We start from the raw sequence: 24,105 nt of genomic DNA on the forward strand, positions 1-24,105 counted from the left end.
CGCGACCTCGTGCTCAGCAGCCTAACACCATAGCCACTGAGCAACCACGGCGGGTCCTTTTGGAGAGGAGGCAATGGCTGCTGTAGCGAAGAACTTCGAGTCTGCAAATCGGAAGCCCTCAAGGTTGAAGATGGTAGCGGTGAAACTGCTGAACGAAAACAACTTGGAGAAACTTTCGCGAATTGTCATGAATTGCAAGGGGAACCGCCTGGAAGTGTTCCTTTCAGCAAAAACACACAAGGTGGGTTGCACTCTGAGAGCCATCATCACGGAGACAGGTTCATGGCAGAAGTTAGTGAGTCAGTTTCTTCAGCGACAGTTCACGGCCCTGCCAGTGCAGGATCCATTCAGCGTGGCTAGCTCGGCAGCGTTGGTAGAGGTCCTTAATAGAGGGATCCCTGGCGCCAACATGGCCTTTTCAGTTGACATTGAAGACCTTTTCTGCAGCATTCCTCACGATGAACTCTTTGTAGCTGTGCGTGAACTTATTGATTACTGCAGTGCTGTAAACTTCCAGAATGCATGTGGTATGTCGGTGGATGCCTTTCTAGAGCTCTTATTCTTTTATCTGTCATCCACTGTTGTTGAATTCAAAGGCTCCTTGTTCCTTCGGAAAAAAGGAATATGTATTGGCTCTAGTGTTGCTCCAGTGCTTTCCCAGATATTTTACGCAAAATTTGACAGGGAACTTCAAGGCTTCCTTCAAAACAAGCGTGTATGCAAAGTTTTCAGGTATGTGGACAGTTTTTTAGTACTTTTACAGCTTTTACCACATGACACTCTGCCCGCAGCAGTAGTCGGCGTATTGACTTCTTTTAAAGCTTCTTCACGCACTCTTAATTTCACTCATGAACTTCCTAGCAATCATTCCATCAGGTTCCTAGAACTGCAACTAACATTCTTTGATGACAGGCATTTGTGCTGGATGTTTTCACGTAGGGGCAAGAAAGCTATTTTACCATTTGGATCAGCACATTCAAAGATTCTAAAAAGAGGGATTGCAATGAATTGGTTCCGCAATGCACTCGAAAGAAGCTGTCACCACGCTATTAAAGTAGCTTTGACGCACAATTCCAACGTTTAGAAGCCGCAGGGTTCCCTCCGCCCCTTCCGAAAGCGTTGGCTGAATCGCTGCTTCAGAGGCTAAAGTAGCTTTGACGCACAATTCCAACGTTTAGAAGCCGCAGGGTTCCCTCCGCTCCTTCTGAAAGTGTTGGCGGAATCGCTGCTTCAGAGGCTAAAGAAGGAACGCACGAAGCTGGTAGTTGGTGGGGCAACTGAACGTAGAAAACTTGAAGTTATGCCGTATGTGCATAAAGTGAGCCATAACATCAAGAAGGTTGCCGCCAAGCAGGGAGTAAGTGTTGTGTTTTCTGCCCCTTGTAAGCTTTCGGGTCTGTGCTCGCGCATTTCTCGAGGCAGGGCAAGGAACCACATTTGCACAACGCAGCATGAAAACCGTTTTACGGCATGTGCTGCAGGGGTTGTCTATAAGTTCCCTCTCACATGCGAAAGATTTTACATAGGCCAAACCAGTCGATGTATTAATGACCGCCTGCGTGAGCACCACTCCTCCCTGGGATCAGATAACGGCGCAAACTTGCCTCGCCATTGCAATGAATTTGGTTGTTATCGATCGTTCAGCAATGTAACGATTCTTGGTAGGGGCAAGGGTAAAGAAGAGCGAGAAATCCTGGAAGCGTACTACATCAGTTTATTAGGTGACGACTGCGTTAGTATGACCTCGGTGCGCTAACTTGAAAAAGAATTTGCATTTCTAGGTCGGTCACGATAGAAGCGATTCTTGTCTTTTCATGCTGTGTGATTAGCGATGACGCGGTTGCACATGCTCTGCTGGCCTTGCTGGGACTACACCGATTTTAATGAAGCTCAGTTGATAGTCCAGTCGTTGTGGTGGGAACCTCTCCTCTTGTCCTTTGTGTTTTTTGACTGGTTCTTTCCTTCAAGTTCCTAACTTCACACCCATCAGCATTGACGTATTTGATCTGCATTTCTCCTTGTCGGATGGCAGATTGTCAAGCCGTGTTAAAGATTGTATTGTAGATTCTAACGACGAACTTGCCTTTAGAAATCGACCTGGTTGAGTCCTTCGTAGAACATTTGACCTTGTACTTGAATCTACCTTCATGATTTGGCATGGAAAACTATAAGCAGAAATGAGGTGTTTCTAATGGTCCTTCCGTGCTGCCAATTCTATATTTCTTGGCGCGGTAAATAGTGCTGTAAACGCCAAGCTTCAAGAAGCTGCATCAGTCTTCGAGTACGCGGACAATTAATCGATTTTTATTGAGAGCACACGTGCGTAACACAGAATACAAGACATTGTTGATTGCTTTAAAAAGAAGGCATGGGTCTAAAATTCATCTACTAGCTGCCAAGCAATAATGGACTACTCTTTCTCGACTTGTGCATGAATTTTCATGTGGATCGGATTTGCTGGCAGTACGATGCACGACCTGCACGAACGCTTTTAGATTTCGCATCGGGGCACTAAAAACATTCAGTGCACATCCACTCTATGAAGAAGCGTGACCAGCGAAGTTCTGTATGTGGGCCCCTTAATGGTGAATTGCACCTCCGCCGTGGGTAGGCCCGGCATTGCACTATCTTCGGATTCGGCCCACGTAGGGAGAGTGCTTAACGTCTGCTTCATCTACACCGCCTGTCGGACCGGCATTGCACGATCTTCGGGATCGGCCCACGTACGGGAAGTGCTTAACGCCTGCTTCACTCCCGCTGGGTGTCGGGCCGCCATTGAACTATGCTCGGGATCTGCCCATGTATGGAGAGTGCTTAACGCCTGCTTCACTTCCGCTGCGGGTCTGGTCGGAATTGTACTATTTTCGGGATCGGCCCAAGTATGTGGCGTGCTTAACGCCCGCTTCCTCTCCGCCACGTGTCGGCCCGGCATTCCACTAACTTCGGTATCGGCCCACCTACGGGGAATGCTTAACGGCTGCTGCACCTCTGCCGCGTGTCAGACCGGCGCTGTACTATGTACGGGATCGGCCCACGTATAGAGAGTGCTTAACGCTTGCTTCACCTTCGCCGCGTGTTGGGCCGTCATTGCACTTCCTTCAGGATCGGCCCACGTATCGGGAAGGCTTAACGCCTGCTTCATCTCCGCCACGCGTCGGCCCGGCATTTCGCTATCTTCGGGATCGGCCCACCTATGGGGAGTGCTTGACTCCTGCTTCACCTCTGCCGCGTGACGCACCGGCATTGCATTACCTTCGGGATCAGCCCACGTATGGAGAGTGCTTAACGCCTGCTTGACCTCTACCGCGTGTCGAATCGGCATTGCACTATCTTCGGGATCAGCCACCATATGGGGAGTGCTTAACGCTTGTTTCACCTCCGCTGCGGGTTTTGCGGGCATTTCACTATCTTCGGGACTTGCCCCTGTATCGGGAGTGCATAACGCCTGCGTCACTTCCGCCGCGTGTCGGACCGGCATTGCACCATCTTCGGGACCAGTCCACTTATGCAGAGTGCTTAACGCCTGTTTACCTCCGCCGCGGGTTGGCCCGGCATTGCATTATATTCGGGTCCGGTCCACGTATGGAGAATCCTTAACGCCTGTGTAACCTCCGCCGCGGGTCTGGCCGGCGTTGCACTATCTTTGGGATCGGCCCACGTATGGGGAGGGCTTAACGCCTGCATTACCTCCGCAGCGTGTCTGGCCTGAATTGCACTATCTTCGGGATCGGACCACATATGTGGAGTGGTTAACGCCTCCTTCATCACCACGCGTCGGCCGGCCATTGCACCGTCTTCGGGACCGGCCCACGTATGTGGAGTGCAGTGGCGTCGCCAGAAATTTCGTTCTAGGGGGTGGGCTCACATTGCAGCTCGGTCTCCTCCTTAAAGGGAAGCTTTGGCTCGGGTGCTCCTATCTAAACACAAGTAGAAGAATTCATTTTTCTCGGCAACCACTGCGCCAAATTTGACGAAGTTTGTTGCATTTAAAAAAAAAACTTAAATTCTAGTGACTGTTTGTTTTGAATATTTCATTTAGGTTGTCAATTCTTTGTTAAAAATTGACAAAAATCGCCAATTTTCCGTAAACAAAACTATGAAGTTTAGAACTCTGTAACTCAATAATGAAAAACGATATCACAATTCTGTGAATTGACTCTAATAGTACATTTCCAACGAAACAAAATAATATGTTGCACATGAATCTCAAAAAATTAGTAATATGGAAATACGGCTTTTGCAGAACCCTTGCACACAACGTAACCAATTCACGTAAGATACAAATTGACACACCAAATTTGTCCGCTTTGACTGTTATAGCAGATGGCATTTACAGAAGCGCGATATGTGTTCTGGATGCAGAGCTATTAGTTTTTAAACGTCGTGATTCCATTATTTTCGAACTTTCCAAATTTTCAAGATATTTTAAACAAAATTCAGGCCCTAAATCGCATTTCCGCTTTCAACAGACACTAGAATTCAACTTTCTCTCTGAAATGCAACAAATCTTATTAAAAGCGATCCAGTGTTTATCTCAGAAAAGCGTTTCTGCGTTTTACGTGTATTTGAATAGCCCGTGTCAGAGTTGGGCCCGAGCAAAAGCTCCCTCTTAAACAATTTGTCGAGGGAACAATTACATAAATAATAACTGCATTGCCAATGCCAAAGATGCTGCAAGCGAATTGTTGAACGCTACGCACTGTCAAAAAAGTACAATGTGTGTTTTTTTTTCATAAGAGATTATACCCGTATGTCCCAAAAATTGTGCCCGAAATAACTGATATCAATGATTCCATGTTTTTGTCTATTTAATAAGTAAAGAAAATATCACACGGGCTTTAGATTTATATCAGTTCGAAACCAGCTAAGCAGTGCATGCCGCTGATACGAAAACTGTAAAGGCCATGAAATGAACAAGTTGAGGACAAATATGTTAATGAGACTTTGTCATTTACACTCGTGTGCACATGCAACGGCCAGTGCCAAATCCCAATAAACCTGTCATTTATTCCAATGTATGACGCAGGAGCAGCTGTCGCCAGTCGTGTATTGTGAGTAATTGCACCGAAATTATAGTCGCAACAGAAAGCACGTATAAAAGGCAGGAGTTCTGCATAATATACGAGGGCGAGTCAAATGAAAGTCAGCGAATGCGAATATATGACAAACGGGGTGCTTTATTTTAAAGTAGTCTCCTTGAGCATTTGGACATTTGGCCCATTGACTACCGAGTCGCGTGATTCCCGTCTCATAAGACTTCTTGAGTTGCTGCTTCAAAAAGTCTGCAACTGACTGTTTCACGTCATCGGCCGACACGAATCTGGTTCCCTTGATCTGTTTCTTGAGGTGCCCAAAAATGTGGAAGTCGCAAGGCGACACGCCTGAGGTGTATGGCGGATGTTGCAGCGTTTCCCACTTAAACTTTGCCAGTTTTGTATTAACCACATCAGCGACACGGAGAGACGGGAATTGTCGTGGAAGATGACCACGTTCGTCGGTTTTCGACGTCGTTTGTTCTTGATTGCGAGACGCAGCCGATCCGACGTTTCACAACATCGGAAACAATTGATAGTCTCTTGAGATTTAGCAAATTCTATCAGAAATGGCGCCTGACGATCGAAAAACAGGCAACAACACCTTTCCGGTGGAAATGACGGTCTTTGCTGTGTGGGGGGGGGGGGGGGGGGGGGGGCGAGGTGAATTCGAATGTTTCCACTGTAAGCTTTGCCGTCGTGCTTCAGGCTCGTAGAAGTGACACCATGGTTCGTCTCCGATCGCAATTGCAGACAAGAAATCGTCACCCTCATTCTCATACCGAATCAGATGAGTCAAGGCAGCGCCGAACTTCTCCGTCTTCTGGCGGTGGTTCAAAATCTTGGGCATCCATTGCGCACACGAGAGCCAATAATGGCGATGTTCATAAATTAAGGCGTGAACCGAACCGTGACTGACGTTCACACGCTCTGCCAGTTCATCGATGCTTATCCTCCGTTCTTGTCTCATCGACTCATCAACCTTGCACTTTTGTTGGGGGTGATTGCACAGTGGCTTTGGCCCGGTCTTGGATCATCTTTGTAACTTTCACGTCCTTCTTTGAACTGTTTGCTCCAACGCTTCACAGTGGCCAAATAAATGCAATGTTCAACATACACGTCAGCAATACGGCGACTAATTTCTTTTTAGGAAACACCTTCAGCTGTGAAAAACGGCACCACACCACGCTGCTCAACTTCTGGAGCTTGAAATACGTCACGCAATCATGTTCAACCCAGTGTATGAGAGCATTAAAGAACATTTATCCTCACACCTGCGTGTCGCTTTTGTAAATTGAAGATGCCTGTGTGCTACGCGCATGCCTCGTAGATAATGAACCGAACCATTCTTCCACGGGGTGGGTTGGCTCACTTTCATTTGACTCGCCCTCGTACATTCCCTATGTGTACATTGCCTATGTTTCGTACATGCCTATGTGTATGTACCTTTCTCTATTGCAGCGTTTTCATCAGTTTTCATCAGCATCATGATCAAAAAGTTAACAATGCATTTTCTAAATCTACTGTACATATTATGTTTTTTTGAATCTCTTTACCATTGTGTACATCACACTTGTATTTGTATCTTTTGTACCTCTGTTTATTATCATCGGATGTCAACTCAAAATATGGAATTATTACTGCTGCTATTTATTTTTTTTTTTTGAGTTACTTTTACCGATGTTTACTTTGTATTCTCTTAGCCCCTCCCCTCTATAATGTACTATGTACCTTGAGGGTAAAATAAATGAAATTAGAAATACGAAGATACAATGGAATATACAAATGCGAAGATACAGCTTGATAAAGGGCAAAAATGTGTCACTGGAAACAAAGTTCACTGCACATATACACAAGATATTTAAGTGTACGTATAAGTATCCAATAAATATACGTATCTAAGAAAAAGTCACTGTATATAATGCGTCTAACAAGGCAAATAAACATGTTGCGCAATCACAGATTCACAGAATCCTAGATCCCGCCCCATTCCATCCACTCCCCCCAATGTATCGCGTGCGATGGAAGGCGGCGCGCTTCCTCCCCGCTTTTCTCCTTTGCGCACACAAGACTGAGCCACCATCGTCGACTCAACCATGCACCCCCCCCCCCCCCCCCCACGCTTTCACTCACACACACGGCATGCGGCGCGCGGTGACGATGTTATCGCTCTGGGACTTTATACAGAACATGTGCTTGGAGTGTTCATATAATTGCTAACGGAATAATATGATAAAAAAAATTATGGGGCTTTACGTGCCAAAACCACTTTCTGATTGTGAGATTGTGAGCCGTAGTGAAGGACTCCGGAAATTTCGACCACCTGGGGTTCTTTAACGTGCACCTAAATCTAAGTACACGGGTGTTTTCGCATTTCGCCCCCATCGAAATGCAGCCGCCGTGGCCGGGATTCGATCCCGCGACCTCGTGCTGAGCAGGCCAACACCATAGCCACTGAGCAACCACGACGGGTAATAATATAATAAGAGTATCCGCCAATTGAAGCGTCCCGTGGCCCATTACTTTCTGCGAAAGAAGTAACAAAATCGAACTTTTTACCATGCGACATTTATCTCCGCCGCAACAATGTCTTCTTTTTTTTCCTTTTGTGGGGCGGGGGCACCAAAATAAAGAAACGCAACGCAAAGTATCTTGGCCACAATTGAATGCATACTTTTGGCACCTAATGTGACTACCGAAGGAGGAATGAGGAGGGATGAACGTTTATTTTCAGTAACAGCGAGAAAGTGTACTTTCTTCGCCCTATAGGTGGGCGGCTCTCTTAGTCGAGAAACTCGTTGGCTGATGCCGCAGCCCGGGCCCGGTCCACCAGACTTCGCTGATCTTCCAGGCTCTGTGCCTTTAACATTGCCTCCCACGTTTCTTCGCTCGCTTGTAGCGGTTCTGGTGCATCATCTTGACTGGTTTGGTCGCGGTGTGAGCACACCAACACCATCTGTTGGAAGGTGAACTGGTACATCATAATATCTGCATAGGTATGAGACTTTGGTGGGGTGAATCCGGTGCATGATAATTCCATGGAGGAATCAAAGAAAACATGAGACGCTTGGTCCACCGAAAACCTTACGCATACTGCTCGGTATCCTGCACCGGCGATACAAGACTTTCCGGGGAGGTTGTACTCCAGCGAACGCGGTGCAATCCGTTGAGTCCACACAGTGACGGTGGCGAGCGACCATTGTTTCTTTTTCTCGTCTGCTAGTCAGAAAGCGTCCAAAATTCTGCCAGGCGAAAATCCCCTCGGCCAGAGAAAACCGAATGCGCACCAAAGTGCGCCGCGCGGTAGTCGGGGCAACACGAGAAAACGCATGCGCTCTAGTTGGCTCTGGCAGCGCGCGGGTAGGGTAGCGAGTACAAAAAAATTGAAGAGGCTCAATGTTCCCTCGCGAATAAAAGTCAAAGGAGAAAAGATAAATAACGTAGTTGCCTTTGCTGGCTTTAGTGTCTTGACGTGGATGCTTTGGCGTAGGTAAAAAAAAAATTTATATTTTTTGTATGACATGACAGCACAAATGAACCATCGCAACGCTTCGTCTCATCGGACCTCGCTGCGTGCTTTGACAACTTGTCTGATAGTGTGTTGATTTGGCCTGTCTCGTTGAATGCTCCAATGTACGACTTTAAAAAAGGCAATGCACCTTTGGCGTCAAATGTTTATAGCAACAATAAACCCCCAAAGTTCCGCAATTGAAAATCCAAAGCACAACTTTGGAAATGCCAATGCACCTTTCACATCAAAACTTTATGAGAACTTTATACCCATAAGGTTTCGGAATTGACATCCATGTGCTTAAGTTCCGCGGACTCCGCGAGATGCCACAGCGAGCCCGTTCGCCAAAGCGCCCTTGAAACTTTGAGCTCGGATGGGGCTGCTTGCGTTATGTGACTCCCGGTGCATGGGCGTTGCCGCGAAATACAGCGCGAGTTCGGAATGTCCGCGGTGAAATGTTTTTTCGAGCGGGAAAAAGACATTTTAGACAAAATCCAGAATGATTTCCGGCGCCGGGGGTTGCTTTGGTCGACGGTGCATGGACAGCACGAAACAATTTCGGGGGGGGGGGGGGGGGGGGGGGTCTGAAGCCCCATAAGCCCCCCCCCCCCTAGCTACGCCCCTGGTGAAGTGCTTAACACATGCTTAACTTCCGCCGCGGTTCTTGCCGGCATTGGGCTACCTTCGGGACCGGTCCACGTATGGAGAGTGCTTAGCGCCTGTTTTACCTCCGCCGCGGGTCTGGCCGGCATTGCACTATTTTCGGGATCGGCCCACGTATGGCGAGTGTTTAACGCCTGTTTCACCTCCGCTGCGGGTTTTTCTGGCATTGCACTATTGCGGGACTGGCCCACGTATCGGGAGTGCTTACGTCTGCTTCCCTTCCGCCACGTGTCGGACCGGCATTGCTCTATATTAGGGACCGCTGAACGTATGGAGAGTGTTTAACGCCCGCTTCTTCTCCGCCACGGGTCTGGCTCGAAGTGCACTACCTTCGGGATTGGTCCCTGTATAGGGAGTGCTTAACGCCTGCTTCACTTCAGCCACGTGTCGGACCGGCATTGCACTATCGTCGGGACCGGTCCACGTATGGAGATTGCTTAACGCCTGCTTCACTTCTGCCGCGTCAGACTGGCATTGCACTATCTTCGGGATCGGTCCACGTATGGGAGCGCTTAACGGGAAGCTGAAGAGTCTGTCGAATTCAGTAAGACGCTCATATATGGATGCGGGAACCTTATAAACCGTGTCGATAAGATTTTGGGCGGGATTTTTCCCTTATGAGTGACCTAATCACCTGTTAAAATTTCATTGACGGTCCGCCCCCCGTCGAGCGCCGCGAGCTGCTGCTGACGCGGACGATGCGAGCGGAGACCGAAAACGGCGGCGTAGTGACGTCAACACTTCTGTTTCTTTCCTTCGCAGTCTCCGCGACCGCGCCTGACCGCGCTTGCTTCTGCATGCGTGCCGTTATAATCTGCTTCGCTCGACCCGTGTTCGAGATTCTGGAGGAGCAACTGAATGGTTAAAACCTGGCTCCTGACCTCTCACGGAGGCTCTGGGCACCGGAAAGGTGCTCTGCAAGGTCGGCTCTGCCGAGTCAAGGCGCCGGTTCCAGTGTAACCGAAGGGTCTTGACGTATGACCGGTGTTATGCACTATCGGCTATGTCGAGTTGATACGTCAGACTCACTGTAAATAGCTGTCGATGTACATTTTGTGTACATAAAGTCTACTCTCCAAGTGCAAACGTCAATGGCGTCCCATCTCTGATGGAAAAGGAGAAGCGACGATGACGGCAGCTGAAGAGGAGTTTCTCTACCAAGTAAGCTGGTTACGCCAGGTTGGAGCACTTCATGCTACGAGTGTAGGAAGGTAGAACTCTCCCTCTCTTGCTCGACCCTGCATTCTTTTGTTTGTGTGTATGTAGAGTTTTACTTGACGTGCGCAGCATCAATTGAAGTGGTGGGCCGGTCATGCCGGCGTTCTGTGCTGCCTACGGTTGCACGAACACCAGCGGCCGCAACGATGTTCCATTGCTTCCCGCAAGACAAGAAGCTGGCAGCGAAGTTGGAGGCTGCTGGGAATCGAAAGAATTTCAAGCGCTCAAGAAGAACAGTGCTGTGCTCTAACCACTTCCGTGACGACGATTACTACCAGAGTACGACTTGCTGCTAGCAAGGTTTCTAAACGCAGCGCGAGAAGGTCGGGGCAACGAACGCACCAAGGCGGGACGGGTGCTGGCGGACGGATCGTAACTGGTCTTGGAATACCTTATGAATACACGAACTCGTCCAAACATAGATTTTTATTTGCTGCTAGCTCCCTCGTGTTAGCATGCTGAACGGAAGGTACATGTTTATCTCCCATCCTTGATGCAGGTTTCGTCGCAAACTGCCGTTAATTTTCTATTCGCTCGTGTGTTTTTAAACACCCTACATGCAGCTATCATATAACGCACTGCAAGTGTAAAGTTTGCATGTGTTTGAAAGCCGGCGCACGCCAGGACGCTGCGCTCCCCCTCGTCTGCGGCTGTCTCAGCCGACGGAATTCGCCGCCTTTACGGCTCCGGTTACGAGCAGCGTGTGGATCACGCGCTGATGAAGGTCACTACACGTGCTACAAGAGCCAGAAAGCTTTTCCCGCATGTAAACCGTCTGTGTATATTGCCAAAAGCTTTGGGGCAGCGCACAAAAGCCGACGATCGCATCCCTTGCTTACGTTCCACGAGGAGGCATGCGGGAACATAACTGTATAGTTGTTTGCCCGGAAATGAACTCAATGGATCGCTGAATACAGCTTTGCCAAAAACACTCACCAAAAGCATTTCCAACACGAGGAGATGCTAACAGTTCGCTTTCGTTCGCGTCGAAAGCACTGCTTGTTAACGGCACCTTTGCTTCTTGGAGAGGCCGGCTACGTACATGTAGGTAGCAACGCCGAACTCCTCAGAGAAACGCAAGCTCTCGAAATTTACCATTACCGTCTCATCAAACCACAGCGCCAAACCACCTTGCACCGTGCTTCATGTGGGGGGGCAGCGGTCGGTCCAGACGAACGCCATTGTTGACGTCACGAGGCACCCGACCAATCACAGGCGGAAACGAGGCGCGCGAGCTGCTCCGAGTCTGCTGCTGCACTTTTCGTGGAAATACAATCTGTTTACGCTATCTTTCGTTCAATTTCGATGCGATATTCGAATTCGGAGGGTTGAAAACCATTACGTACAGCTCTTTACTCATTTTTTTTCTGGAATACTCTTCAGCTTCCTTTTAACGCTTGCTTTGCCTCTGCCTCGTGTCTAGCCGGATTTGCACAATCTTCGGGATCAGCCACCATAAGGGGAGTGCTTAACGCTTGTTTCACCTCCGCTGCGGGTTTTGCGGGCATTCCACTATCTTCGGGACTGGCCCCTGTATCGGGAGTGCTTAACGCCTGCTTCACTTCCGCCGCGTGTCGGACCGGCATTGCACCATCTTCGGCACCAGTCCACTTATGCAGAGTGCTTAACGCCTCTTTACCTCCGCCGCGGGTTGGCCCGGCATTGCATTATATTCGGGTCCGGCCCACATATGGAGAATCATGAACGCCTCTTTCACCTCCGCCGCGGGTCTGGCCGGTGTTGCACTATCTTCGGGATCGGCCCACATATGTGGAGTGCTTAACGCCTGCTTCATCTCCGCCATGCGTCGGCCGGGCATTGCACCATCTTCGGGATCGGCCCACGTATGGGGAAGGCTTAAAGCCTGCTTCACCTCCGCCGCGTGTCGGACCGGCTTTACGCTATCTTCGTTATCGGCCCACGCATGGGGAGTGCTTAACGCCTGCTTCACCTCCGCCGCGGGTCCGTCCGGCATTGGGGAGTGCTTAACGCCTGCTTCAATGTGACGCTCATACCGATGGCACAGCTGCTCGAAGGAATATCAAACCTATCACACACCCTATACGCAGACGACAATTACACTCTGGGTAACAAAGGGGAACGACGGAAAGGTTGAGCACCTACTGCAAACGGGAGCAGATGTAGTTTTAGAACATCCCAGAAAGATAACATTATCGTAGTCCTCGTAAAAATTTGAACTTCTCTTCGTGAGATACAATCCACGCGGCCATACAAGAACCTCAGTCGTGATGGAAATATACGTGGACGACACCCCAGTGCCCGATGTCCAAACGATCCGGATACTAGGTATACACCTACAAAGCAACGGCAAAAACGCAGTGACTATCAACCAACTTACAGCTGCATGAATCAAACCAACCGTTTGATCCAACGCATCACCAACAAACCCTTTGGGATGAAGGAAGCGGATCTTAGGCGTCTAATCCAGGCTTTCGCGCTCAGCCATTTCGTGTACTCCCTCCAATATCTCATCCTGTATAAAGCAGAGAAAGAAAATTTAAACTCCCTTATAAGACAAACCTACAAGGGGACGCTCCAACTGCCGAGATTCACATCCATTGAGAGACTCCTGAAAATAGGCATCCACAACACGCTAGTTGAAGCACACAGAACCGCCCAATACGAAAGATTAACCAAGACACCTGTGCGAAGCCCGTCCTAAGGAAATTAAACATCCCGTATGAGAGCCCTCAAACAAACGTCGAACCCATACCCAGAGGCATCTTCAGTCGCTTCAGGGTTGACCCAATCCCAAAAACATGCACCCGGAGTATCACAGCAAACGGAGACAGGCTTGGTCCAAAGCGCTCCAGGAACTATTCCGCAAACAACGAGGAGGCGGTCTACGTGAACGTAGCCGAACTCGGAGAACGTGATGCTTTCCCCGCATGGGTGGTAGGAAACGGCCTCAAACCAAAGTCCGCGGTCACCATTTTTGGAAGGCACGCGGAAGAATCCGAACAACCTGCAATATCAATAGCTATAACAAATACCACAGTCAAAATAATTTTCTGCGACTCCTAGATGGCACTGCGTAAACTTGCCAAAGGTAGAATGCACGAACTGGCGCTACAAATCCTAAAGAAAGCAGATTGCACGCCCCGCCAGATCAAGATCACCTGGATCCTTGCGCACTGGTCTACTGCCGGGAACGAAGCGGCTCACAATTTCGCCCAAGGACTCGTCAATCAGGCAGTGAACCAACTGATCCTGCGAGGAGCAAAAGTGCGCATGATAAACTATCAGTAAATTACGCAATACTATAAAAAAGAAAGACTCCAATACAAACCCCCTGACAAATCCTTAACCAAAAACCAGCAGGCGACGTGGAAGCAACTCGAAAGACAGACCTTCCCCTCAACCCGTACAACCTATCCATAGTCTACCCAGAGGTACACTCCCCCGAATGTACGCTATGCGACGCCGACAAAGCCTATTTAGCCCACGCCTTGCACGAATGCCCTGAGCTCAAACCTAGAGCCGAATGGCAGCTATACCACTGAGAGCAGTGGGAGGCGGTGATGACCAACTCGGAACCTGCCGTTCACCTGCGGGCCGGACCTGGGCTTTCGAATTCGCCGTAAAGCTCGGTCTGACGGCCACCTCACGAAGCCATCATCACTTCCCATATGTAATCTCATAAAACATTTCCTGTTGACGAATTAAAGTTTTCATCCCAACCACCACCTCCACCGACGGTTGGCCAGTCATTGCACTATCTTCGAGATCGGCTCACGCATGGGGTGTGTTTTAACGCCTGCTTGACCTCCGCTACGGGTCGGCCCGGCATTTCACTATCTTCGGGATCGGCCCACCTATGGAGAGTGCTTAGAGCCTGCTTCACCTCCACCGTGGGCCGGCCCGTCATTGCACTATCTTCGGTATCGCCCCACATATGGGGAGTGCTTACCGCCTGCTTCACCTCTGCCGCGGGTCAGGCCGGTATTGCACTAGCTTCGGCATCGGCATACGTATGAATAGTGCTTAACGCCTGCTTCACCTCCACCGCGGGTCTGGCCGGAATGGCACTATCTTGGGGTCGGTCCACGTATGGAGAGTGCTTAACGCCTGTTTCACGTCCGCCGCGTGTTGAACCGGCATTGCACATTCTAAGGGACCGGCGCACGTCTGTAGAGTGCTTAACGCCTGTTTCACTTCCGATGCGGGTCGGCCCGGAATTTCACTAACTTCGGGACCGGCCCACGTATCGGGAGTGCTTAACACCTGTTTCACCTCCACTGTTGGCCTTGCCGGCATTGCACTATGTTCGGGACTGGCCCACGTATCGGGAGTGCTTAACGCCTGCTTCCCTTCCGCCACGTGTCGGACAGGCATTGTACTATCTTAGGGACCGGCCAACGTATGGAGAGTGTTTAACGCCCGCTTCTTCTCCGCCACGGGTCTGGCTGGAAGTGCACTACCTTCGGGATTGGTCCACGTATCGGAAGTGCTTAACGCCTGCTTCACTTCCGCCGCGTGTCGGACCGGCATTGCACTATCGTCGGGACCGGTCCACGTATGGAGAGTGCTTAACGCCTGCTTCACCTCCGCCGCGGGTCGGCCTGGTATTGCGCTAGCTTCGAGTTCGGCCCACGTAAGAAGATTGCTTAACGCCTGCTTCACCTCCGCCGCGGGTGAGGCCGCAATTGCACTACGTTCGGGATCGGCCCACGTATCGGAAGTGCTTAACGCCTGCTTCACCTTCACCGTGGGTCGGCCCGATATAGCACTGTCTTCGGGATCGGCGCACGTATGGGGAGGTCTTAACGGCTGCTTCACCTTCGCCGCGGGTCGGCCCGGCATTTCACTATCTTCGGGATCGGCCCACCTAGGGAAAGTGCTTAACGCCTGCTTTACCTCGACTTCGGGTCGTTTTCACTTGTACAAGTTGGCATGTGATTTATATGCTTGAATGTTCCTTCTGTAAGAAACAATATATCGGTGAAACAGGACACATCAATGAACGTCAGATTAAACAGACATCGCACGGACACAGCTAAAATGCTTCCCAAAGCCGTCAGCTAGGATTTGAACCAACCAGATCTTAACTTTGATGAACTTAAGCTCTACATCTTACGGTTCAGGGCATTGCAAACAGTAGGCATAAACGTTTCAAAGAGAGCTGTAGAATCTATTCGCTACGCTAAATTTCAAGCAATGGGCAACAACAGTTAATTTCGTTTTTTAGCGTGTTTCTCTTTCTTCTTCTTTTTCTTTCTTTTTCTTCTTTTCACTTTTCCCCTTTATTTATTTAGTTATACCATTTCCGTATTTTCTTTTTTTTACGAGCACCGGTTTCTGCTGCTCCTTGTTTTATCTTTTTCAGAGACACGACAGCCTACGACCACCAGTGAAAGAGGTAATAAGGGCTGGTGTGCACAACGTTGACACGCCGGCTACCACACGGGCGTCGACACGTGATTGACCGACGGTCGTGTCCCTGGCCTTGTGCACAGCACTCCTTTATTTTCAATTCGACACCACGACCACTATCACACCTTCCCTTGTTGCCGCACCCACGCGCCTTACCCACCCGCCGTGCTCAGTGGCTATGGTGTTGGGCTGCTGAGCACGAGGTCGCGGGATCGAATCCTGGCCACGGTGGCCGCATTTCGATGGGGGCGAAATGCGAAAACACCCGTGTACTTAGATTTAGGTGCACGTTAAAGAACCCCAGGTGGTCGAAATTTCCGGAGTCCTCTACTACGGCGTTAAACCCCATAATTTAATTTTTTTACGCTCTCTCCCCATTAGAAGAACCCCACCTTTATATACTATGTCCTTGTTAGTCTCTTGGTTGTAAGTCGGCGCTGTGGCCTGTGTCCCTCTCCTGGTCCTGTTGCTTAGCGCTGTTTACTGCTCGTAATCATGGACCAACCAGCCCAAATGCGTACTCTTCTGAGGAAAGCATATGTCGCCTTGAAGAAGACAAGTCCACTTGTCGAAACGTTGGCTCCCGCTTTCACCTTGTTCTCGTTTTGCTCATCAGCTTGGACTGTAGAGGTATAAAACTTAGCCGCAAAAATGTAAAATGCGCGATTGTTTTGTCGTGCTTGTGCGTGGCCTTGTAAAAAACTTGCGTGTACAAGCTGAGCACGAGCTTTCGAATGCAGGTGGGACGACTTAAGGCAGCAGGATACGCTATGTACCTGATCTGCGCATGCAAAGCAAGGAAAATGCGGGCCTCGTCCTTCTGTTCAAAATGAAGGAAACGAAAAATTGGCAGGTATTCGCTACGTACATAAAATTTCACACGGCCTCAAAAATATGGCAAAGCGTTGTCGTGTTCGGGTGGCATTTTCTACACCACACAGGCTTAGTCGCACTTGATCTATTGTGCAGTGGAGGGCATAAACCACGTCGTTCAGTGACAGAAAATGTAGCCAGAAACATGTTAATCGTTTTGTCGATTGGGTCTCAAGAGAAGCCCACAAGATTCGCCTAAGCTCTGGTCGTATGTACATTGGCCAAATAGTCAGATGTGCCAACTTACGCCTCAGAAAGCACAAAAATTCCTTAAACGGCGCGCCATCAATTTTGCCTTACGTTGTAAATTGTGTCCTTGTAAATGCATCTTCGGAAAGCCGTCATTCTGTTCCGTCACCCTAACACACGAGAAAACTCTGAAGCCTGTCATATCACCAAGAACGCCGCACTGTGTGCAAGCCAACCATCCTTATTACTACATGATAAAGAATTCAATTTCGATAATCGATGTTCACACATGCCTTAGATGTATGCTGTTTTTAGCGCCTCGTATTGACATGCGCCATGCGTCCATTTTCCTTATATGTATTTTTTCATACGTGCATTAAACATCAGTTGTGAGTGATAGCATGAGATGTGTGTTTTTTTTTTACGGCCAGTATGTTTTTATCACTGTAAGTTTTTATTTAAAAATGGGGGACGCTTAAGCTTCACCTTTAAGAGGAAGCTTTAGCTCAGGTGCCCCTATCTAAATACATGTAAAAGGAGAATCGGCAATCACTGCACCAAACTTGACTAGGTTTGTTGCATTTAAAAGAAAAACTTGAAATCTAGTGACTGTTGGTTTCAAAGTTTTGACTTTATTCGTCAATTTTTTACTAAAGATCGTCAAAAATTGCAAGTTTTCGGAAAACGAATCTATCAAGTGTACAACTCCATAAGGCAGCAATGAAAAATATCATAATTCTGTTAATTGCATCTCATAGTATATCTAAAGCGGACAAGTATGACATGTTACACATGAATCTCAAAAAATCAAGTAATGTGTAAATACAGCTTTTGCTGAACCCTTCTACACAACGTAACAAATTCCTGTCATATATAAATTGACATATCAAATTTCTACGCTCTGAATGATGCAATCGATACCGTTTACAGAACTGCGATGTCGGGTTTTGACAGAGAGCTATTAATTTGTAAAATTTGTGCTTCTATCGTGTTTAACTTCCGAACTTTGAGAATTATTTCAACAGAATTCAGGCTCTAGATGAAATTCCGCTTCCACAAGTCAATAGCATTTAACTTTTTCTCTCAAATGCAACAAGTTTCATTAATATCGGTTCAGTTGTTATTTAATAAAAGCGTTTTTTTTGGTTACATGTATTTGAATAGGCCGTGCCGGAGTTGCGTCCGAGCTAAACCTTCCTCTTAAGAGTGGAACGCGATAACATTCAAAGAACTCTGCCGGCTTCTCATGTTTCCAGGCAACTGGAGCGTATTTAACCGTAATGTTTACCGGGAAACGCTGGCCGCAGACGCTATACATGGAGGCGGACTTTAGCCTCTTTCATATGATGCGATTTTCGTCGCACCGGAAATGCGATTTCCGTCGTTTGCAGGGAAAATTGCAGTCGCAGTGCCGACCCCCCCCATTTTCGGCTGCGACCAACCGGTTGCTCGCACCGTCGCAGCGATCGCTGCGATTTTCCGTCGAAGTTGCGGGGAGAGCTATTTCACCGGCTTGTTTTGTAAAATGGTGTTTCGCTGAACAAGTGCAATGTGCGGAGATGCGGGTTGCGGAATTCGGTACGTACGCGAAGGGAGAATAAAAAACTTTTACCGCAGATTCCATTCTCCAATTTCTATGCGTTCGTTGATACGCACCTAGCAAATTAAGTGCATTTTCACGGTTTCTTCCTACGCCTTTGAGAGTTGGGGGTTCGATCCCCATGAGAGGACATGGCCTTTTGGTATCGTCACTATTTTCTTTTTTGAGTAGCATACAAAAATGGCCGCCTACGGAGCACCTTAAATAATTTCAACCTCGGCAAGGGCAAATGACAAGACAGCAAAGTACCCGAAGTTTCAACGTTGGGCTGAACGCGGTATTGTTAAGTTGCATTTCCTTGTCGGTTTCCAAGTGGGACTTTCCTGATGCATCTTGGAAGGTTATCTTACCTCATTTATTAAATTTGACGTGGCAAGCGTACAGGCTATCGTACTAAATTTTTTGGGACAGCATTAACTCCAAGGCTTGAATAAGCAGGGTCGTGGATTGGTTTTCGAATATTTCATGCACGTTATCTCTTCCCTGGAGAATTTTTTTCCTGCAAGAAATCTATAAACCTTGAATATGTTGCGGACTTCGTATCCTTACTGCATTTGTATTAACATTTGCTTTGAACGGTAGTTAACTCTACAGTTAGTAAATTATTGGCTTGCTATAGTAGCACAGCATCCTTCCCCGTCAGGTAAAACTCGTGCAACAATGCGAAAAGCAGGCAAACAGCCTGTTCTTGTGTAGGCGAAATGGCAAAAGACGTGACGTTAAAGTAAATCAAAAGTGTGCAGTGAAGTCAGCCACTTGCATCCCTTTCTGTGAATCTTTTAAGTATAAACGGTTCTTGCACGTCCACAGCTAATCAAGCGTGCGGAAACATCCATGCTTTACATGCTTCTAATAACAGTTTCTAATAAGTTTGTGATCATATTTATTAGTGTGTCAACCCATATAACAATATCCCGATTACAACATACTGCATGCCTGCATGCATTCTCCAGAATCTCTTGGGGCCTACACATCACTCAAGGTTGTCAGGAAAATTGGGAGATTGACATGTGAATTGCAAGCACATGGCCAAGAAAATAAATTACACGATAGATAGCCATGCAGATATTCCGGGACACAAGTGGGCTCATCAGCCCAAGATAAGAAATGAAAACTGGATGAGTTGGCATGGATTTATTATTAACTAGAGCGAGAAAAATAGACCACGGACAAGATCTAACACTTTGTACATTCACTTCATTCTTGTTTATTGTATTTTTGTAGCACTGTAATTAATGAATCTATGAGGCTGCATAGGAGCAGAACAATGCCCCCGCCCAAGGCCCTGATTTTACATCCAAATTTGCGGCACTCACACACATACACACACACATAAATGTTGCAAGGGCACATAGCATAAAGTAGCATCAACAGGATGACACTAGAGGGGGATGAGGGCTATACCCCAACTAGGGATTATTGTGAAAATGAGGCAATGTGTACAGTTTACCAGAAAAAAAAGAGAGCCAGAAGGGCAGGCAAAATTTGGTGTTTCATGCAACCAAACATAAACAAAAATGTAACAGAAAGAAAACACCGATAAGAACTCCAAGCGAACAAAAAAACAAATCACCACAATCGCGAATCATGCATGCCAGCATTCTTTTTCATATAGACAGACTGACAGCTTGCTTATGTAAGCACAATCATCCAGTTCCATGCCATTGGAAAAAAAACTTGTTTCTTGGAAGGTAGTCGCACGCACAGTTGGTGATCACAAGGCTTTTTTCCCTGGACATGCGTATTTATTTGTATTTTTTCTCTTTCCTGTTTTTCATTGTTCGGTTTCATCAGGCACTGGCTTTTATCAGGCTTTCTTGCTGTACTACTTGCTCGTATCCTTTATACATCACTGCATTCTCACAATAAACCTTTTAATTAGGAGTTAGCGTGCCGTGTTCTTACTGCTTCACACTGTACGCTCTTGCAACATTGCCAAAATAAATGTTTATATAAGGTACACAGAAGCAATCATAAGGGCCATTAAAGTGACGTGTTACAGTCCAAAAAGAAATAAAGAATAGCCTGGCTGCAAACAGCACCAGAGAAGACATAGGACGAACAACAAAGCCGAGATGATCTAACAACCGAAAGTTTAATGTACACGCCCAGTAAATGCTGGCTGACAAGCAATAAGCCAAACATACACAAAGAGGAGAAGCAAAAATTAATGTGTGTTTCTGGACGGGAAATGCATACATTTCTAACGGAAGCCATACTGACAAGATTCTCCCAGCGTTTGTAAATCTACAGCTTTCATAATTTCTCTAGGCAGCCGATCTGCACAAAATGCTACCTTAATAAAGGAAAAATGAGACATGCACCCAAACGTAGTTAAGTGTTACAAAGAAACCCATACGGGTTTCTCGAACGAAAAGCTTTGCAGTTGAAGAAAAGCTTCACAGGCCGAATTTTTTTTTCGACTGCGAAGCCCTTCCTTCGAAGAACCCGTTAAGAACTTAGCTACGTTTAGGTATTTTCCCTTTAATAATTACTTCTCTCCACCTTGCGGGTTTCCGCAGAATTATTACGTCAAACTCTTGCCTTTGCTTCTGAGTTGTTGATAAATTCGACTTCGCCCTGCCATCAATTAGCTGCCTGATTAGCTCAGATGGTAGCGTCGCTGGCCTGGAAAGGGAGTGGTCTCGGATTCGAGTGCCGGACCAGGACAAATTTTCTTCAACTGCGAAGCGTTTCTTTAAAAGAACCCGTATGGGTTACCTTAGTAGTACTTACCTACGTTTCGGTGAATGTCTCATTTTCCCTTCATTAATTATTTCTCTCTACCTTGCGGGTTTCCGCAGAATTATTACGTCAGGATGCGAGCTTCTTCCTTTACAGTGCCAGCTACGATATCGAGGATGCATAGTAGCGGAAGAAGCTAGCATTCTGTGCAGATCGGCTGCCTAGAGAAGTCATGGAAGCTTTAGATGTAAGAAATAAATAATCACAGAAATGAAAGACATTAAAAACCAACTACTGGCAACGAATAAGATGGTGTCCGATTTGACTTCCCGAGTGACAGTAGTCGAAAAACTTTGCCAAAGCATCATCCAGTTGCGAAATGAAATTGAAGCCGTAAAAGCAGAAACTGCTAAAATTACTGACCTGTCCACTTGCTTGGAACGGCGTATGGATGACGCTGAAAACCAATCACGTAGAAATAACCTAGTCTTTTATGGTGTTCCTGATACTAATCCCTCGGAACCATTCGCCCAGTCTGAAGAAGCCGTAACCCAGCTGTGCTCTCAGCACCTTAACATTAACGTAGATACAAAAGGAATTGAACGAGCCCATCGTCTCGGGAGGCATACCGCTGGGCGCGGTCGCCTTATAATTGTTAAATTTACGTACTTACGTACAAATTGCCGTAAGTTCAAAGGCACTGAACACAGTGTCGACGAAGATTTTTCTAAGGCTGTGCAGAACGCCCGCCGGCACCTTGTTGCTTTTGCGAAAGCAAAATCTGCTCACTTTTCATTGCGTTAAAAACATTGCACATAGGTACTAAACGCTACATATTTGACGAGACACCACATACCGTCAAAGAAACAGCATAGCAATCGCATTATCCCAGGAATATAAGAACTCGCCCTCCCCTCTCACGTTATAATCTGTCTTTTTCAGTAATTTTCACGAATACACCCAGCTTTATGCCAAAGCGTGAACACGTATCAAATCTTATGACATCATCCGCCAGTAACTTACTGATACTAACAGAAATGTGGCTTACAAAAGAAATCAGTGACGCAGAAGTCCTAGCCGATCTTCCCAACTTCGACGTTTATCGATGCGACCGGAGAGACGCACGTGGCGGAGGTGTTCTGATTGCCGTGAACCAACAATTGCCGTGCACACGAATTAACATTGACAGCCATTTGGAAACACTGTGGTTAAAATGTCAATGTTCCCCAGAAACAGTACTGCTAGGCGTTTGTTATCGACCCCCTCACCATCAACCTGACTTTTCTAATCTCTTACATAACATATTAAATAAAATTACTTCAAAGCATCCCTATGCTATTATTCTCCTTTTTGGATGCTTTAATTTTCACGACATTAACGGGCACAACGGCATTGCTTTACTAACAAATCAAACTGAAGCGAGCACTTTACAGAAATGTGTTTAAATAACAATTTAACACAGCTAGTACTGGAGCCAACCCATGTGTCGGGGGCATCTGCCAATATTTTAGATCTTATGCTAACCAGTCATCGTGAAAGCTTAACATCCCTTACATATCTTCGTGAGATTAGTGATCACAAAGTTATTCATGCTGCCTTCACTTTCGCTCCCCCACCCCGCGACATGCACGAGAAGACAATTTGTTCATGCGACAAAGGTAACTATGAGGCCATAAATACTGAATTAAACGCATTCTTTTCTACCTTTGCATATGTATTTAACAACTATTCGATTTATGATAACTGGCTGTTGTTTAAAAACAAACTATGTGAACTAAAGAACCAATTTATTCCCAGGATAACCATTCGATCCAATCGACAATAACCATGGTTTACGAGATTCTTAAAACGACTAGAAAATAAAGAAGCGCCTTTATAGCCACGCTAAAGTTAAGGCAAGCTCAGTAGCGTGGGAGAAATATTACGCTGCTGAAGCTGCGTACTTAATCGGAATTCGCGATGCCAAGCAAGTCTTTTTTCACTATGACCTGCCAAACATTTTGCTTAATAATCCAAGAAAATTCTGGCAGGTGATAAACCCCCAATGAAGCACGTATCAATAATCTTACTAACGAGCTGGATGAATCGGTGACAGATTTAACCTGCGCTAATATGTTGAACAACGAATTTTCTTCAGTCTTCATTAATGAAATGGACAAACTTCCTCCACCGCCAACAACAAATATGCAATGCAACATGTCAACCATCACATTCACAGTACGCGGGCTCTTATCTGTGATAGAAAATATTAAGATGTCTTCATCATCTGGCATCGATGACATTAACTCTAAACTACTAAAAAACACGAAACAGTTTTCTGCAGAGTTTCTCTATTTATTATTTTCACAGTCGCTTTCCACAGGCACCATGCCAGACGAGTGGAAGATGGGGAAGGTTACTCCAGTCTACAAATCGGGCAACAAAAATTCTCCCCTAAATTACCGCCCCATCTCATTCACAAGCGTTCCCTGCAAGATCATGAAGCATGTAATCTACTTTCATATTATGAACTTTCTATACGCTATCAACTTCTTTCATCCTTCACAGCACAGGTGACCGCAGGGGCCGTTCTTGCGAGACCCAGCTTGCACTATTTCTTCATGACGTTCATGGTAATCTTGACCGTAACATACAAACAGACGCCATATTTTCGGATTACGCGAAAGCGTTTGACAAAATAGCCCATCAACGCCTATTACTAAAACTTTCTCGTTGGAATTTGCATCCTGATATCCTGAAATGGCTTGAGCAATTTTTAACTAACCGCTCACAGTATGTCTCATTTAATAACCACGCTTCAAACATTACGCTCGTCATATCAGGCGTACCATAGGGGTCCATCCTTGGCCCCCTTCTTTTATTAATTTACATTAACGACTTACCCTTGCATGTGTCCTCCCATATCCGTATGTTTGCCGATGACTGCGTTATTTACCGCG

The sequence above is a fragment of the Dermacentor andersoni genome, chromosome 11, assembly GCF_023375885.2.
Source record: "Dermacentor andersoni chromosome 11, qqDerAnde1_hic_scaffold, whole genome shotgun sequence".
NCBI classification, from domain to species: Eukaryota; Metazoa; Arthropoda; class Arachnida; order Ixodida; family Ixodidae; genus Dermacentor; species Dermacentor andersoni.